Source organism: Drosophila ananassae (assembly GCF_017639315.1).
Source record: "Drosophila ananassae strain 14024-0371.13 chromosome 4 unlocalized genomic scaffold, ASM1763931v2 tig00000061, whole genome shotgun sequence".
Taxonomy (NCBI): Eukaryota; Metazoa; Arthropoda; class Insecta; order Diptera; family Drosophilidae; genus Drosophila; species Drosophila ananassae.
The window spans coordinates 4,461,578-4,481,411 of NW_025319038.1; the positions used below are offsets into that span (position 1 = coordinate 4,461,578).

Below are 19,834 nucleotides of genomic sequence, written 5' to 3' on the forward strand. Positions count from 1 at the left end.
GAATTGGCATAACTGCAAGGGTATATCAACTTCGGCTCCGCCCGAAGTTAGCTTTCCTTTCTTGTATTATATAGTAAAAGTCTCATAAGGATAGGCCTCTCATCTGTTTGAGACAATTTGGTTTCCCACAACTACGAAACAATTTTGGATTTTAAATACATTTTTGGGAAAATTTTTAATTTAAATTTTTAAACTAACCAAATTCCAAAACCTTTTTAAATTAAAAATACGTATAACTTCAAAACCACTGAAGTTTTTAATTATTCCACCTTCTTAAATGTCAAAATCTGGAGTTAAAATATGAAGTTAAAAAAAAAGAGTTTTGGTGTTTATCCTTACAATTAAAGTATTGCTAACTGTGTGAATCGCCAGGTAAAGTACCGGTGACGAACCTGCATGCGAAACCCAAAATTTCTGATATCAATTTTAGTGACAATATGCTATATAGGTGTACAAAATTGCATATAAAAAATATTCTTGTTCGGCACGTGCAAGAAAAACAAGAAAAAAAATCATTCACGTGTTGTGGGAAACCAAATTGTTTAAAAAACAAGAAAGGAAAGCTAACTTCGGGCGGAGCCGAAGCTTATATACCCTTGCAGTTGAGTCGCAGTCCGCTACGTGGCGCCACGCATCTTATATTATTAGATACATAGCGGATCGTACATAGTTGGCCGATCCTTTTGAAATTTGGCATATCGAATTATTTTGCCCAAAGAGGAATCCACTGAAACTCCCATCCTTCTAACTTGAAAAACAACGAAGCTATGGCATTTCCGATCAATCAGTTATATGGCAGCTATAGGATATAGTCGACCGATCCCGGCCGTTCCGACTTATGTACTGCCTGCAAAAGAAAGAAGGGTATGTGCAAAGTTTCAACTCGATAGCTTTAAAACTGAGAGACTAGTTTGCGTAGAAACGGACAGACGGGCATGCTCATATCGACTCAGGAGGTGATCCTGATCAAGAATATATATACTTTATAGGGTCGGAGATGTCTCCTTCACTGCGTTGCACACTTTGGACCAAAATAATAATACCCTCTGCAAGGGTATAATAAACAGATGAGTGGCCGATCCTTATAAGAGTTTCCCTATACAATAAATTATCAAAAAAAAACAAGAAAGGAAAGCTAACTTCGGACGGAGCCGAAGTTGATATAAACTTTCTGTTAAGCAACAGCTTATATTATTATTATATATATCGAATCGTATATAATTGTCCGATCCTTATGAATTTTTTATATAAGATATTTTGACCAAATATAACATGTAGGGAAAGTACCAAACCTCTAACTTAAAAAAAATTCAAAGTTTTGGCCAATGTTATATTTGGCCAAAATATCTTGTCTACCAAATTTCATAAGGATCGGCCGACTATATCCTATAGCTGTCATAGATCGATCGGAATTGGCATAACTTTGGTGATTTTTAAGTTAGAAAGATGGGATTTGGTACAGATTCTATTTTGGGAAAAATAATTCAATATGCCAAATTTCATAAGGATCGGCCGGCTATATACGATCCGCTACATATCTAATAATTTAAGATGCGTGGCGCCACCTAGCGGTCTGCGACTGAACTGCAAGGGTATATAAACTTCGGCCCCGCCCGAAGTTAGCTTTCCTTTCTTGTTTTAATTCTCTTACGTAAGCTTAAGGTATTTCAAAAAGTTTTAGAAAAATAGTGGCTCATATTTTAGTAAAAAACTTCTCCAATTTTATCCAGGATTGCCAAGAATAAAATAGTTCAAACGGGGACAAACTGAATTTCTTGAATAAATTCTGAACGAAATGTCGGATCGTCTCGGTCGAGGTACCTAAGACGCGTCTTAGGGGTAGAATATAAAATATTCTATCTGGGGACTAAAATGTTGCCACCAGCCCCAATTTAGTGATTGATTATATCTTGAGTTTCACTAGATGTATTTAATAACATTATATAAATTAAAATAGGTTTTAGATGAATTTCATGGTAATACATACATCGTAGATTCTTGGGGTTACATTAAACAAAGTAGTTTATAAATAAGTGCTTTAGAAATCAGTGCTTTATATTTATGTTTAAAAGCTTTGGAACACTTTTGAAAAGCTCCCTACATTTTTTAATTTTAACTCAACTTTTATATTTCATGGATACACAATTAGACAAAACTGATAATATTTTAAAGTTTGAAATCAGTTTATATTCTTTCCTCCTCAAATCCAGAACGTTTTTTTTCAGTAAATTAAAAGTTTATTTGTATTGAAGAAAAAACATCAGGTAAACCAAACTCAAAAAGGTTATTCATGTCTTTTTTTTCATTATTTTACCTACTACATAATTTTTTATGTTTATTTATGTTATATATATCCTCAGAGCTGCAATTATTTTCTTTATTGTTGGTTCTTTTAAACAGTGTGTGTCCATGTGACTAATAAATGCATGCATTCGGAGAAAAGCTTTCTTAACTATAAATATTTCACAGGTGAAAAGACGAACAATATATATGTTATTATTATTTTTAATTAAATTATGGTGATTAGACCCAATAAAATATATTATGTTATTATTTATTTTAATTATAATAATTGTACCCGAATACTGGAAGAATTCATTAGTCAAGCTGATACAACCAACGATTTCAGAGACTATAAGATTTTATATTACTCCAATATTAACTTTTTTCTAACTTCTTATTTATTGATTAAATCTTTCTTATGTTGTTTATCCGCTTGTTATTTAGGAAGTATCCACCACTTGATAATCACACATATTGTCAAGTATTATGTAAAAGTTAGTTACGTTTTTGCCACCAGGAGTCACCTTAGAAGTGCTGTTTTGGTATTGTTCATCAAATCCATCAAATCAATTTTCGAATAAAAATATTGGAAACAATCCCAAGCATCTTTAAAATTGTTGTTTTCCATCGTTCAGTTACATGGCAGCTAAGGAAAGCTAACTTCATATTATATTCATTATATATTAAAGGTATATAACTTTTATATACCTTTGCAGTTAGCAGATTATTATTCTTATATTATTAATCTTATATTATTAGATTAAATCGGATAAAGTGGGCCGATCCTCATAAGATCCTTATATGTTTCTGATCCTTATATGTAATTTTGTATATACTGCGTGCAAAAATAAGAAGCGTATGTGTAAAATTTCCAAATTTCCCACAAGCTCCAATTTAATGAAAACAACTTTTTTTACGTTCACCCAAATTTCTCCCAAACTTAATAACTTCTGGCAATAATGATGTAACTAAAACAATTCCTTATGATTGCCGTTTATTTGTTCAGATATGAAGGAGACAATTTTTAATTCTTCGGCTCTATGTACAAAATAGGCATCCGGGAAGGCCAAGACTGCCAATAATATGACTTAACAAAATATGAAGCAATCTTAGTCATCTTTTTACATTAACAAAATTATTAAATATACAATTTTATAAATATATTTTATAAATTTTATAAAATATAAAAATAACTGTCATATTCAAAAAACAAGAAAGGAAAGCTAACTTCGGGCGGAGCCGAAGTTGATATACCCTTGCAGTTCAGTCGCAGTCCGCTAGGTGGCGCCACGCATCTTATATTATTAGATATATAGCGGATCGTATATAGTCGGCCGATCCTTATGAAAATTGGCAGATCAGATTGTTTTTCACATAATAGAATCTGTACCAAATCCCATCTTTCTAACTTAAAAAACACCAGAGTTATGCCAATTTCGATCGTTCTATGACACCTATAGGATATAATCGGCCGATCCTTATGAAATTTTGTACATAAGATATTTAAACATAACATGTGTGGAAAGTCCCAACCCTCTAACTTAAAAAACACCAAAGTTATGGCATTTCCGATCAATCAGTTAGATGGCAGCTATAGGATATAGTCGACCGATCCCGGCCGTTCCGACTTATATACTGCCTGCAAAGGAAAGAAGGATGTGTGCAAAGTTTCAACTCGATAGCTTTAAAACTGAGAGACTAGTTTGCGTAGAAACAGACAGACAGACGGACAGACGGACATGCTCATATCGACTCAGGAGGTGATCCTGATCAAGAATATATATACTTTATAGGGTCGGAGATGTCTCCTTCACTGCGTTGCACACTTTTGACCAAAATTATAATACCCTCTGCAAAGGTGTAAAAAGACCTATGAAAGATTTGAAAGAACGGAGATTTTCAACGATGAAGAGATAAAGACTGCATCGCTGGAAGAGCTCAAGGCTATACCGAAAAGTGCTTTGAGGATTGGAAAAACCGTTGGCATAAGTGTATTGTATCTGAGAGGGATTACCTTGAAGGGGACAATATAAGTATTGATAAATAATTTAATAGTTTTTCTTGAAAATACAAAGTCACCATACTTTTTGAACACACTTTTTTTTTAGGTATTTCAATGCTTCCTTTATAGCTATCATCTCGGAGTAAAAGATGCTGCCCTGATTGGGTAGTCTAAAAAAAGCTCTGATGCCTGGTTATTTGGAGAATACTCCTCCTCCTACTTTATTGTTTAGTTTGGAGCCATTCCTCTCTATTTTGAATGAGCGTCTGGAAGGATGTTTGGGAACACTGTTGAGAATAAGTGGGTCATTTAGTAAAATGGTAAAGTGGCCCGTATTAGGAGGGCTCCATTGATGGGCTTCCCTTGGCCTGATTGCTACCGCTACCTTCGCCTCCTTTATTCCAGCTTGTCCTGGGTTAGGTATGCTAAGTATGGCATTGAGGGCTTCGTTTGTGGTGGAGTGTCGTGCATTACTCGTACTAATTTTTTCCAGCTTTTTAAGGACGTTATTCTTTTTGAAGGCTGGCCACCATACCAGTACAATAGTATGGGTCTGACTATGGCGGTGTAGATCCAGCTTACAATATAGGGGGACATGCTCCATTTGAGTCCTTTATCTTCATTGCAGATGAAAAGGGCTACAGCAGCCTTGGAATTTTATAGGAATCAGCCGACAAAATTCTTTAGCTGCCATGTAACTGCACGATCGGAAATGGCACAGCCTTGCTATTTTTAAAGATTCTTGGGGCTGTTTCCCGAATTTTTAATAAAAAGTTAATTTGATAGTGAATTTTTCATAATTATCGGCCAACTATATAGGATCCGAAATACATATAATAATAGAGGCTGCTACCTAAATGCAAGGGCTATCAACTTTGGCTCCGCCCTAAGTTAGCATTCCTTTCTTGTGTGTAAATAACTTTCGTAAAAAGAGTTAAAAAGCATTGGTATTCACTATCTTAATATCGGCTGATAACCAAAGCTGATAACCTCATTGAGACATTATGTCAAACAATCCTTTTTTGCTATAAACTATATTTTCTACATTTATTTTGTTAAGCTCTAAGTCTAATTAATTTACAGTATCTAATTCCCTTTTAATTATTTAAAAAGTTCAAAAACAACACAAAAAGTGCGGCGTGCGACATTTACTAAAATTGAATTTAGAAAAAACTGGCAAATATATTTAAGTGAATCAAAAAGAATTACTAAGATCAATTAATAAATAATATAATGAAATTGATTGCTCACAAATTTTCCATCACGTTTCGCTGAAATCATCGTTTGAAATGGTTTTTGAAAAAGTAACTTCTGTCTGTGTCGCGTGCGACATCCTTAATCTTGTTTGAATATTTTAAAGACAAAAATTCATCCAAAATTTATATTTGCACCAATTACACAGTGTTACAAAAAAACAAGAAAGGAAAGTTAACTTCGGGCGGAGCCGAAGTTTATATACCCTTAAAAAACACTAAAGTTATGGCATTTCCGATCAATCAGTTATATGGCAGCTATAGGATATAGTCGACCGATCCCGGCCGTTCCGACTTATATACTGCCTACAAAAGATGGATGTGTGCAAAGTTTCAACTCGATAGCTCTAAAACTGAGCTAGTCTCTCAGACTTTGCGTAGAAACAGACAGACGGACAGACGGTCAGACGGACAGACGGACAGGCTTATATCGACTCAGGAGGTGATCCTGATCAAGAATATATATACTTTTTAGGGTCGGAGATGTCTCCTTGACTGCGTTGCACACTTTTGACCAAAATTATAATACCCTCTGCAAGGGTATAAAAACAAAGTGAACGAACTTTTAAAGTGACATAGTAGGAATTGTTTATCACATTGGAATTGTACACATGGAATTGTGTATAACACAAAACCATGTATGAAATATTTTTAACACCCTAAAAATCTTGATTTATTGTTAAAAAACCGGGTTTCGGAACTTCTTTGCGCTTAAAAATTCCTGAACGCGTTTTTTTAAGCCGATTTCAAAATTGCTGGTGTTTTTCAATAGTTTAAAGTTTTAGCTTTTAGAAAAAAAATAGATCTTCGATTTTTTTTAACAATTCATGCCACATATCAATGTTGTCTCATTAATACTGAATAAAACGAGACAAATTTTATTAAAAAACAAGAAAGGAAAGCTAACTTCGGGCGGAGCCAAAGTTTATATACCCTTGCAGTTGAGTCGCAGTCCCCTAGGTGGCGCCACGCATCTTATATTTCCGATCAATCAGTTATATGGCAGCTATAGGATATAGTCGGCCGATCCTTATGAAATTCAACAAATCAGATATTTTTCAAAATAGAATCTGTGCCAAATCCCATCGTTCTAACTTAAAAAACACCAAAGTTATGGCAATTCCGATTGTTCTATGACAGCTATAAGATATAGTCGGCTGATCCTTATGAAATTTTGTATATAAGATATTTTGGTCAAACATAACATGTGTGGAAACTCCCAACCCTCTAACTTAAAAAACACCAAAGTTGTGGCATTTCCGATCAATCAGTTAGATGGCAGCTATAGGATATAGTCGACCGATCCCGGCCGTTCCGACTTATATACTGCCTGCAAAGGAAAGAAGGATGTGTGCAAAGTTTCAACTCGATAGCTTTAAAACTGAGAGACTAGTTTGCGTAGAAACGGACCGTTATAGGGTCCTACCGTTATAGGGTCGGAGATGTCTCCTTCACGGCGTTGCACACTTTTGACCAAAATTATAATACCCTCTGCAAGGGTATAAAAATCTAAGATTTCAACTTTGGATGAATATTCCAAAGATATGGTAACTGCTAGATACCATTTTTTAATTTTAGTTGGTACACATACATTTCAAAAATGATATGTACTAGAAACAATGATGGTCATCGCCATTACACGGCCTACATAATTCAATATATGGTAAAATTTGATCAATTTCTTCTCTTAGGTGTACAGCGGGATCTGTGGATGATAGAACCTATGTTTGTTCTGGACTTTGGTTCAGGGGAGCCTAAAGGTTATGGAGCAGGTGAAATTATTCGTGGATAAAAAAAAAGTTGGAAATTGTCGGCGTGTGTAATCGGTGTAATTTGAATATGCAAAACAATCTGCGAATCATATATATAAGCTTTTAATTACCGCTTTTAGATACCGTCGAAAAAATTAAGCTTTAAGTCTAAAATGACGCTAAGATCATTAACCTGAGTAAATCATTCTAAAGCAATCTCATTAGGAAAGTACGTAGCCTTGCTAGGATTACCTATAATGATTAAAATTAGTAGCTGAACACCATTTTTGAAAACTATCTAAGTCGGACTGAAGGTTCCTTATGGCAGAAGTCGATTTATACTGAAGACAAAGCTTGAAATCGTCGGCTTACATAAGAATAAAGTTGCATACATAAAGTTGCAGGGAAGCTTTTTATAAAAGGATAAAGACTAACGGACCGAGATGGTTTCCTTGAGAGACTCCATAGATATAGCACAGACTATACACATTTAAAAAAAACTCATCCCATCTAAGTAGGAATCCTGAAAATCAACGTAAAGAGGCTTAATGGAAATCCCTAAAGATTCGGTTAAATCAATAGGATTGAATTAGTTTACCACTTGTTTATGTTTACTAAAGTCGGTAAAAATAACGTCTGCTTAAAAGCCCTTTACGAAGCCATCAATAACGAAGGACTTCAATACCAACAAATAAATGGTAGAAAAGCGATGATACCAGCAACCACCAAAGAACCATACTTGAACCAGTGAAGTGCAAATAGAAAAATGCAAACAATTATCTGAATCAATTTATCTTATCAAATATGTAAAGAAATAACTTAAGAAAAAAAGGAAACAGAACTATACTTGTATTGCAAAATATAACTAGGCACTGCCTATACATATTTATTATAAACGGAAATGCACAAAAAAGGACGACCATTTGCTAAGAAGAAAAGAAATAAAATAAATGATATCCGATCACAAGATGCAGAACAGTATGACAAATTTTATAACTGTCATCTGACTACATCTTATGAATGACATCTTATGAATCTAACCGTCCATGGAAATGTCATAACTTTAATCTTTTTCAACATAGAAGCCTTTTTTTAATTCTACCAAATTCTTCATTTTTATTACAAGAAGTTGGTTTTTTAGTGAAATTTTTATAAGGATCTGCCAAATATATTCGACTCAGGAGGTGAACCTGATGATCCTGAATATATATACATTCTGCGGTCGGAGATACCTCCTTCACTTTGTTGCGCACTTTTTACCAAATGTTAATAAATGATTTGTATCAACCAGCAGATTCCCCAATAATGATGACCTTTTAAAATTTCTTCAACGCTATTTTATTGATCTTTTGACTTTTGCTATTCAACACTTTGCTTCCACTCTCTTTAACAGCATCGCCGCTCTCCTTTGTGACTTCCGTTGCTTTAGGAACTTGGTGGGCATAGATCATAGATCTTATTCCTTTTTTTTTCAATATACAATTCCTCATTTAGGGCCCAATATGTCTGAAGCTACCCAAATCCATAGACCAGTCGGGAACGGGTTTCGTTCCATTGGTGCTATGGACTTTGTGATACCAGAAGACAGTCTCTGCAATATTCTGTTCGTCACGATCAATCAGAGGTTACCATACCTTTGCAGACCCCTCTTAACAGAGGACTCCTACAGGGGGCTTTCGTGAGCCAGCTCAAGTACTCGGTTGCGATGTCGGGATCACGATGCGGTTACCTCGCAAAAGAGGGGATCCTATCTATCAGCTATAGCTCATAACAAAATGGGTAAAGTAGTATTAAAAATCTTAGTTTCCATGAGTTGCACTCCAGATAGACTATTGCTTCCGATGTTTCCTAATCTTTTGTTGAATGTTTGGATATATCCAAAAAAGTCATCTATTAAGGGACTATTGTTTTCAATAACCCGTAGTAATATATGTTGTAATCTATGCCTCTGCTACAAGATTCAGATAGAGATACGTGACAGAGTCAGCATATTGGGGATATTAAAATGGCCGCCAAAGATTTTTAGTTGGTCACGAGTTCGAAATGAATTCCTGTAGGGTAATAGTAGAAATTTTCAATCGATCAAACTAGAGCTACCTTTTCTTTTTCTGCTTGGGAATAACGTTTTTTACCGGCTGACAAAGCTCTACTAGCGAATGCAATAATTAAAGGGTCGATTTTTTGAGAACTGCAGTAACACCGCTCCAACCGTTATTGGACTAGCATTGAACTAGCTTTATTTCAAACGAGTTCGATTTCACGGGTTCAAAGCTTTGGTACCTTTGTCAATCAATTTTTTAGAGTTCGAAAAGTATCTCTTTTCACTTGCGTCAGTTGAATTTCGAATCCTTCTTTAACAATTGTCTCAGTGGTTCTCTATTATGTGTCAGGTCAGGAATGAATTTTTCGTCGCATTGGGTCTCGAATTATTTTTCTCCGGATCTTCGGTATCTTCGGTTTGAATTATTTTACTCCGGATCCATTGTGATACTCTTAGTTTTTTGAGTTGACTTAGGTACTTCACATGCGTCTTTACATAAGCCAAATGAATTTTGCGTCTATTAATTTGGTCATAAAAAACTCAAATGCCGAAAACAGGTAATTTACACGACGAATGACCTTATTTTCTAGCCGCTACTTTCTCTTTGAGTTTGGATTACTTCAAGTTATCGTTCAAATGCATACCCATTGTTTCTGTTAATACGATTTAACGTTAAAGAATGTTGTATTACCTCTGTTAAGCTTCATCCAATATGTTAGGCAATGAGTCAATAATTAGGGGAATTTCCTGACCCCTGAACATTTTTCACGCATCGAACATTATTCTGCGCCTCTTAAGATTTCCGTTTCTTGATTGAGAATACTGTTTTGTTTTTTGTTATTTTGCTTCTTGCACAGTGCAGGAGAAATGGTTCTTTGCGTGACCCATTCGACCACATCTGGGCCTTTGCTTACCAAGCATTAAATTTTTTAATGGAAATGGTTTTCGTGTTGGTAGGTTTCATTAGCATGGCTTCGGATTGTTTATTTATTTGATCCTCGATCTAGCAAGCTTCGATAACCTCGTTCAAGGAATACTCTCTCTAATAGTTTCTTCTTAAAATCTACCAGCGTCCACAAATCTATTATTTTGTCTTTTAGACAAACTTCCTCGGTTTTCACCTTAGGTTAGCCAAGCGACCAAAGGTAGATTTGTTGTCGCAAACGTAAAAAAAAATTTTTAAGTTTATCTTTTTTTGGGCGAAAAGTAAGAATTTGCAAAAGCAAGAGTAAGCAAAAGTAAGAAAATTGCAAAAGCATAATTTTCCTGGGTTTTGCCGGTGCAGGTGGTATTGGAAACGCGACAGTCAGTCAGCAGTTGCACTCCCCCTATGTGAGGGAGTTTAGTTCTGTTTATCCTGGGTGCCTCGATCTGTAAACCACCCCTCCCATTCATTTCGGTGCACCGACTTTTCAATGGCATAAAGTATCGTAAATTTTTCCAAAAAACGGATTATAATGCTCTTCGCAATCATTTAGCTGGATTTGACTGGGAATATCTTTCATTTTATAACTCTTTTGATGCTGCTACTGATTCTTTTTATGATGTAATCCACGATGCCTTGGACAAATTTGTTCCTGTAGTTTCATTGTCTTCATCAAATAAACCACCATGGTTTAATAAACACCTATCTCGTCTTAAGAACAGGAAATCTAGAGCTTACAAAATTTTTCTTAAGTCTGGATCTTTGTTTCATCAGACAAACTTTCTTTACATTCGCAACCAGTTTATTATTCTTAATAATCAACTTTATAAGCGTTCAGCGTTTCGTGAATTGTAAGGCAAACTTCCGAAATGATCCGCGCTCCTTCTATTCGTTTGTCTATATGAAACGTAAATTAAGTCTTTTTCCTCCTTCCCTAACTTATAAAAATATTTCTGATTCTTCAGAACAAGGTATTGCTAATCTCTTAATCTCCTCGCAACTGCAACATCATTGCAAAAGCATAATTTCCTCCTCCCAGTATGGTTTTGTCAAATATCGTTCTACCACAACCAATCTGCTAGAATTCACTTCGATCGTCCACAAGGGTTATCTAAAACGAATGCAAACCGCTGTAGTTTACACCGATTTTAGCAAAGTTCTCGATTCTGTTAATCATCGTCTCCTTCTCCGGAAACTTTATCTTATGGGTTTTCCTCCTAATATCATACAGTGGATGACTTAATATCTATCGAATCGTACGTAGCGGGTTTTGTTCAAGAACATCACATCTCATGTTATAAAAGTAACATCTGGTGTTCCGCAAGGCAGTCACTTAGGACCTCTTCTTTTTATCCTCTTTGTTAACGACTTACATAGTGTCGTGAGCTATGCTTCTACACTTATGTATGCTGATGATGTCAAGCTTTGCTTTTCTTTCTCTGACCACTTCCTTCGTTTCTATCTGCAATTTGACCTTGATGAAGTTTTTTTGTGGTGCTCTAATAATCTTCTCTCACTAAATTGCTCAAAGTGCAAGGTTATCACGTTTAATCGTAGCATGCCTCATGTCATCTCGTACTCACTTGGGAATCACTTTTTAGATCGTGTATCCTTAATGAATGATCTTGGAGTTCTTTTCGATCACAAGCTGTCGTTTAACGAACATATTTCTGTAACAGTAAATAAAGCCACAGGAGTACTTGCTTTTATCAAGCGTTGGTCAAAAGAGTTTGATGATCCCTTTACCACTAAAACGTTTTATATCTCTTTGGTTAGACCGATCCTAGAATACTGTTCATGCGTTTAGAGTCCGCAGTATATGGTTCATCAAAAAAGTATTGAATCAGTGCAAAAGCAGTTTCTTTTATTTGCCTTAAAATATTTAAACTGGGACTCAGATGATCTTCTTCCACCATATCTTTGTCGGCTAAAATTATTAGACCTACCATCATTGCAGGTACGTTGTTCTTGTGCTGGGGCCATGCTCCTCCATAAAATTATTCTTGGTCAAGTTGACTCGAAACTTTTACTCAAAAAGATACTTTTCTCTGTTCCAAACAGGTCAACCAGGTCCTTCCGACCCCTTTGGTTGCCAATTTGTAGATCTAATTTTGCGAATCATGATCCTTTTCGCGTTATTTGTAAAATTTATAACAATTTGTCACATATATTTTCGCCTGAATTATCCCTAGATGTAATAAAATCTAAATTGAATGTTTTTCTATTAGAATAAGTTACCTAATTCCTAATTATAATTAATTTTAATAATATTTGTATAAATAACAGATAATTGTTATATTCAATAAATAAATAAATAAATAAACATAGGTAAAGGTTTCAAACAATTGTCTGCAATCTTGAAACCAGAAAAAAAATATTTTTTATAACCTTGCAGAGGGTATTATTTTGGTCAAAAGTGTGCAATGTAGTGAAGAAGACATCTCCGAACCTATAAAGTGTACATATTCTTGATCAGGATCACCTCCAGAGTCGATATAAGCATGTCCGTTTGTCTGTTTCTATGCAAACTAGACGTTCAATTTTAAAGCTATCGAGCTTAAACTTTGCACACATCCTTCTTTGCTTGCAGGGATCGGGATCGCTCGACTACATCCTATAGCTTCCATATAACTGATAGATCGGAATTGGCTTAAATTTATTGTTTTTGAAGCTAGAAATGGGTTTTTCTAAGGATTCCATTTTGGACAATCTTTTCCGATATGCCAAATTTCATAAGGATCGGCCGACTATATCCTATAGATGCCTTATAACTAAACGATCGGAAATGGCACAACCTTGCTATTTTTGAAAATGCTTGGTGCTGGTGAGCCAAGACCGAATAAAGGACGCCAAGTTCCATTAAATGACAAAGTTTTGATCACTGGTTTTTTTTATTACCATGGCGTGGTGCATCAGGAGTTCTTACCATATGGTCGTACGGTCAATAAACAGTATTATATAGAAGTTATGCGCCGTTTGCGAGAAGCAATACGAAGGAAACGTCCAGAATTGTGAAAAAAGAATTCATAAGAAACTTGTTTCCGTCGCTAATACCTATACAGGCCCGGATTTACTTCATATGCCGCACTGAGCGTTATGAACTATGCCGCTCTTTTATCATGAAAATATATATCATTCGAAAAAAATGGTTAATCACACAATTTGCAGCTGTAATGAATGTAAAACGCGTAGTTGATATATTGACATATATGTTCGTCCGTAGAGCGTTATGCGGCCACTACGTCAAACTTGAACTCGCGGGAATAACGGTAGGTCCTGGAGTCGTAGTCAAAGAATGTATAACATCTGAACAATTTGCCAGGATTCTGCAAGAGACTGCTCGGTTGACCAGGTGCTTGCTGTGATCAGGCTGGAGTTGATGTGGGGTACTTGAAGTCCTGGGCTGGTTCTTCTTAAGAACAGGTGGTATGGTGGGTTGGCTGATTCCGTATCGGCCGGTCCTACTTATGGTCCGTTTCACGGGAGCAACACTCGAAGTAGACTGCTATGCCGTGGGTTTTACTTGTGATCCGTTTACACAGGAAACACTCGCAGTAGGTTGGATGACGCGGGGTCTACTCGTGATCCGTTTTACGGGAGCAACATTTAAAGTAGACTGGTATGCCGCGGATTTTACTTGTGGTCCTTTTACACAGGAGCCACTCGAAGTAGGTTCGATGATGAAAGTTCTACTGGTGGTCCGTTTACACTGGAGCCACGCAAAGTAGATAGCTTTCAGAGAGTCCTACTTGTGAACCGTTTTACACAGGATCACTCGAAGTAGGTTGATTTTAAGCGCCGTGGGTCAGACACTGAGTAACGAGACGATTCGCTCTGATTTCGCAACTATCTTTATTTCAAAAGAAAAAAATCTTATATAAGATGCTAAATTAAACATCATTAAATCTAAGAAAGGTCAATGTTATGGACGTGCTAAAACTAATGTTAATGCCAGCTCACTCACCTCTGAGTCTGCTGACTCAGATTGTTTGTTCGTGTACTGCTTGCACACGCATTTCGGCTTAGCTGGCTGGTTTTTGCTTGCTTCGGTCAGTCGGTCATTCTTCCCGCTGATAATGCTGATTTCTGCTTCTGGCGCCGTCTACTAGTGCTGGGTTATTAGGTTGGATATTGTTTTGTGCTTATTGCTAATAGGTTAGTGGGTTTGTATATTGCAACATGCTGATGCATATTGATTGGATCAAATTACTAAGTATGCATATAGGGTAGTAGGTCTTGGCACTAGGTGCCAACCATATATTTATTCAAAGTTCAATCATAAAAAAATATTCACATATAACCTGCATTATTGTAAGTATAGTGTATAAGACTTATACTATAAGTAAATGAGATATAGAACCCTTATACAGATAGAGATATAGAACCCTTATACAGAGATAGAGAGATATAGAAGATGAACCCTTTTGCATTACCTTATGATAAATGAAATCCAATAACCAATGAATCAATTAAATTATTACAAAAACATTAAAATTGGTATCGGAATACTTCAACAAACAAACACGATGATTGCCAACGAATTGCATATTACGACGCCTCTTTTCAAATGCAAACACGTCTGACTTTTTTCGGCAAACTGATTAATCAGACCTTCATATTCCAAGCGTTCAAGTTAATCGGACTCAATGCACAGAATTGCTAGACTATTTAGCCGATTTCCACTCATAGTTGAACTGAAGTAGTTTTTGATCCATTTTAAACATAAACAAGAAAGGAAAGCTAACTTCGGGCGGAGCCGAAGTTTATATACCCTTGCAGTTGAGTCGCAGTCCGCTAGGTGGCGCCACGCATCTTATATTATTAGATATATAGCGGATCGTATATAGTTCACCGATCCTTATGAAATTTGGCATATCGAACTATTTTGCCCAAAGAGGAACCCCTATTGAAACTCCCATCCTTCTAACTTGAAAAACAACGATGTTGGGCCAAGCAGCCACCAAAGAATTCATCTAAAATAATTATAATATGCTAAGCTGCAGCTGTTGTTATCAGCATGTTTCGTCTCTGTTTTGTCCCCAGTTTCGCATGCGTTTTATTGGCATTTGTAGCGTATGCGCTTTGGGGAGCTTTAGTTGAGCTTCTGCGCAAGCTCTTGTTTTGGCGTTTGTTGTGATTTGGAGTTTATTGGAGCCGCTTGTATTAGGGTTAAATTGAGCCCAAAATAAATATATTGAAACTATAATTTGAAACGCGTATAGTTATTCGGTTGCTATTAAAAACTATTAATAGCTCAACATTTGGTGACCCCGACGTGATCTCATCCCGGTTGATTATTGTGATCAACATTAAAAGTGCCAAGAAAACGCCCTTGTTGTTGTTACAAGTTGCATTTTAATCAAATAATGGAGTCTGGAGCTGAGACTATTGGAGCTGCTGCCGCGAACCGGGAAAGGATGCTGCGGAGAAGAGCAGAGGTCACCTGCCAGGAGATGGAGGCGCTGCATCATAAAGTGAAGGCTGCGGCGCGGACTGAGGATTGTACTATTATGGCGCTGGAGTCAGTGGAGAAGCGTTTGCGTGAGCGGTTCACCGCGCTTCAAGAAGAATTGGAGGAGCTTAATTTTAGCGAGATCGGGAGTGATTTGTATTGGAGATTCTCGCAGCTGGCGACTGATGTGGAAGTGGAAATTCAGGTGGAGGTTGCCAAGCGCTCCATGAGAATCGCTGCCCACTCCACACTTCTCGACGGTGCCAGTGTATCGCCAATGCCATACAAACCAGCCCCCTCCTTGCCACCGTTGCCGATGCCAACATTCAGCGGCGGCTATGCCGAGTGGCCGGATTTCTGCGCCCTATTTAGGACAACCATCGACAGTCACCCGCACTTGACCAAGATGGAGAAGCTCAGGTGGCTCATTTCCTGCCTGCGGGACTCAGCCCTGGAGACTGTGAGGGCGCTAGAGATTACCGACGCTAACTATGATGTTGCCCTTGACCTTTTGCGCAACCGTTTCAGCAACCGTCGGTTAATCTTCCAGGCTCACATCAACGAGATCCTGCAGCTAAGGGTGGTTGAGCCGGGATCCGTTGCTACTCTTCGGGAGTTATCCGACCGATTCAATGGACATATGCGGGCCCTCATGAGTTCCGGGACGTCGGCCGAAATTCAAGGGTGCCTCCTCATCCAGATCCTCTTCCAAAAGCTGGACCCCGCTACAAAGGCCAAATGGGAAGACTCTCTGGCAGGAAGCACTGATGACAGCCTTCCAGCTTGGGAGTCTATGGCACGATTCTTAGAGCAAAGGTGCCGGACTCTCGAAAGCGTTGACTTTTCTTTGGCGTATTCACCAGTTAACCAAGTAGGCCGAGGTAGATCGTCCAATAACCGATCCTCGTGCATGGTTATTAACGCCAGTCCTGTTCTATGCGCCCTGTGTGGTGTTTCGGCGCACGAGCTTCCAGCTTGTCCAAAGTTCAGTGCTTTGCCAATTGAGGAACGATACGACGAAGTGCGGCGTCTGGCTCGCTGTTTTGTTTGTCTGGAGGATGGCCATCTCGCTCGCGGATGCTCAGCTTCCCGCTGCTCGACGTGCAATCACCGTCATCATATTCTGTTGCACCCTCGCGGGCAGGTTTCACCCGCACGAGTTCCACGTCCCATCGGTGCAGTTGCTGGTGCGAACCCATCCCGCTCAATCAACCCTGTTATGAACCAGGATCGCAATGCTGAGCTAGTGCTCCTGCCAACAGCAAATGTACTCGTTCGTGGTCGATCTGGAGACTTCCTGCCTTGCCGAGCGTTACTGGATTCCGGTTCACAAGTACATCTCATCTCGTCGCGGCTGGCGAATGAACTTCAGCTTGGCCGCTCCAAATGCTCCACAACGGTGGCCGGTTTCGGCGGCGCTGGATTTGAAACAGATGGAGCATCGGTTAATGTGTGCTTGAAGTCCCGCCTTAGCACATATTCAGTGGAAATTGAGGCTGTTGTGGCTTCACATATAACGGACTATCAGCCCAGCCAGGACATAGATGCTTCGGGCTGGAAGATTCCTGGTAATATGGACCTAGCTGACCCCAACTTCCACAAAACGCAGCGAGTGGACCTGCTGATTGGAGCCGGCTTATTCTTTGACCTGTTGTCGGCTGGCCAAATCCAGTTAGGTCACGGGCTCCCAATTGCTCAGAACACTCGATTTGGCTGGGTGTTTTCTGGCCACGGTGGACTATCACGGGATGTGTCGGCGCTCTGTGGTAGGGAGGACAACCCATGGAACAACCTCTGCAATAATGTGACTGCTGCCCCTTCCGACATTGTTATTGAAGGCTAACCCTTCAATGGGGGGAGGATGTTGGGCCAAGCAGCCACCAAAGAATTCATCTAAAATAATTATAATATGCTAAGCTGCAGCTGTTGTTATCAGCATGTTTCGTCTCTGTTTTGTCCCCAGTTTCGCATGCGTTTTATTGGCATTTGTAGCGTATGCGCTTTGGGGAGCTTTAGTTGAGCTTCTGCGCAAGCTCTTGTTTTGGCGTTTGTTGTGATTTGGAGTTTATTGGAGCCGCTTGTATTAGGGTTAAATTGAGCCCAAAATAAATATATTGAAACTATAATTTGAAACGCGTATAGTTATTCGGTTGCTATTAAAAACTATTAATAGCTCAACAAACGAAGTTATGGCATTTCCGATCAATCAGTTGTATGGCAGCTATAGGATATAGTCGGCCGATGAAATTGGACAAATCAGATTGTTTTTTTTTCCAAAATAGAATCTGTACCAAATCCCATCTTTCTAACTTAAAAAACACCAAAGTTATGGCATTTACGATCAATCAAAGACGGATGTGTGCAAAGTTTCAAGTCGATAGCTCTAAAACTGAGAGACTAGTTTGCGTAGAAATAGACAGACGGACATGCTTATATCGACTCAGGAGGTGATCCTGATCAAGAATATATATACTTTATAGGGTCGGAGATGTCTCCTTCACTGCGTTGCACACTTTTGACCAAAATTATAATACCCTCTGCAAGGGTATAAAAATAATTTTCTGCGCTACAATTTGTAACAGCTAATGTAATGAATATCCAATATGCAATCTCCACGTTTGGGAACTCAGTGTATAACTCATTCATCCGTATTTAGTTTCAAAAGTTTAGATGGTGAATTACGTTCTAACTTTTTTTCAGAGCAATAAGCGTGAAAGTGCACTAGTTCGTCATCCAACAAAAACTGGAGGTCCGAGTTATAGATTTTCCTCAAATCTGCTGACCTTTGGCGAATTTCACTGAAATTCAGATTAGCAAATTCTGTTATAACTGAGAATTTTTTGTTTATCTTTTCATATGCTTGGCACCTTTCTACAATTCAGAATCGAGGTTGTCAAGAATGACATTGAAAGTGTTCACTCAAATTATAATCGAACATGTGTGGAATTAAGTAAGCTGTCACCCATAATATTTATGACTGTGATAAAAATGAGTTTGCATTTTTTTATGAATCACGCGTTACTTACGCATTCAAATATATAATTGTGATTAAAAAAATTATTTTCTTAAGATTACAATTTTTTCGCTCCTGGAAATCTGCCGCCCTGTGCCTGAGCATCGAAGGCACCTAAAGTAAATCCTACGCTGTACCTATATATAAAATTCGTTAACTCAAAATATAGACCAAAAAATATTAGGTTGTTTATCGGTGAGAAGCGAAATGACCCGAAGGCTATTCTAATAGCTAAGTTTTTATTATTTTATTGAGTTTCGCTTTAAGTGCCTTTTCGTATAGAAATAACCCATAATCAATTTCTGACATTATAATTGAGTGAATAACGTAAATTCGGATCATTGCTTAAGCTATTATATTAGCTCCCATGTTCAACTTAATGGTAAAACATCCTGCAAGGGGCCACAAAAGTGCTATACTTATATTTGTGTTTACATTTTAAATTAATTTTCTTTTTATTCGATTGTTTAGTGGACTGTTATTATACCCTTGCAGAGGGTATTATAATTTTGGTCAAATGTGAGCAACGCAGTGAAGGAGACATCTCCGACCGGAGGATCACCTCCTGAGTCGATATAAGCATGTCCGTCTGTCCGTCTGTCTGTCAGTCGGTTTCTACGCAAACTAGTCTCTCAGTTTTACAGCTATCGAGTTGAAACTTGGCACACATCCTTATTTTCCTTGGTAGTATATAAGTGGAAACGGCTAGGATCGGTCGACTATATCCTATAGCTGCCATATAACAGATTGATCGGAAATGCCATAACTTTGGTGTTTTAAGAGAGCTAAGAGTAAGAGGGTTGGGACTTTACACACATGTTATATTTAGCCAAAATATCCTATGTACAAGGATCGGACGACTATACTTTGGCTGGCATAATTTGGTGTTTTTTAAGTTAGAAAGATGAGACTTGGTTACAAAATTAGATCTGGTTGATCTGTTTGGAACAGCAAAAAAATATCTTTTCCAGTACAAGTTTCGAGTCAACTTGACCGAGAATGATTTTATGAAGGAGCATGGCCCCAGTACAAGTACGACGTACCTGCAATGGTGGTAGCTTTAATAACTTTAGCCGACAACGATATGGTGAAAGTAGACCATCTGAGTCCCAGT

At 37.8% G+C, this 19,834-nt stretch overlaps 1 protein-coding gene across 1 annotated transcript in view; it reads left to right on the plus strand.

Annotated features, from left to right (window-relative positions):
• The first annotated feature begins 2,119 nt into the window (after positions 1–2,119).
• LOC6506040 overlaps positions 2,120–19,834 on the plus strand; it is a 239,957-nt gene continuing 222,242 nt past the window's right edge. Inside the window, exon 1 of the mRNA XM_014904239.3 lies at positions 2,120–2,264. The gene's annotated coding sequence lies outside the window, so the exon portion shown is untranslated. The remainder of the gene's footprint in view (positions 2,265–19,834) is intronic.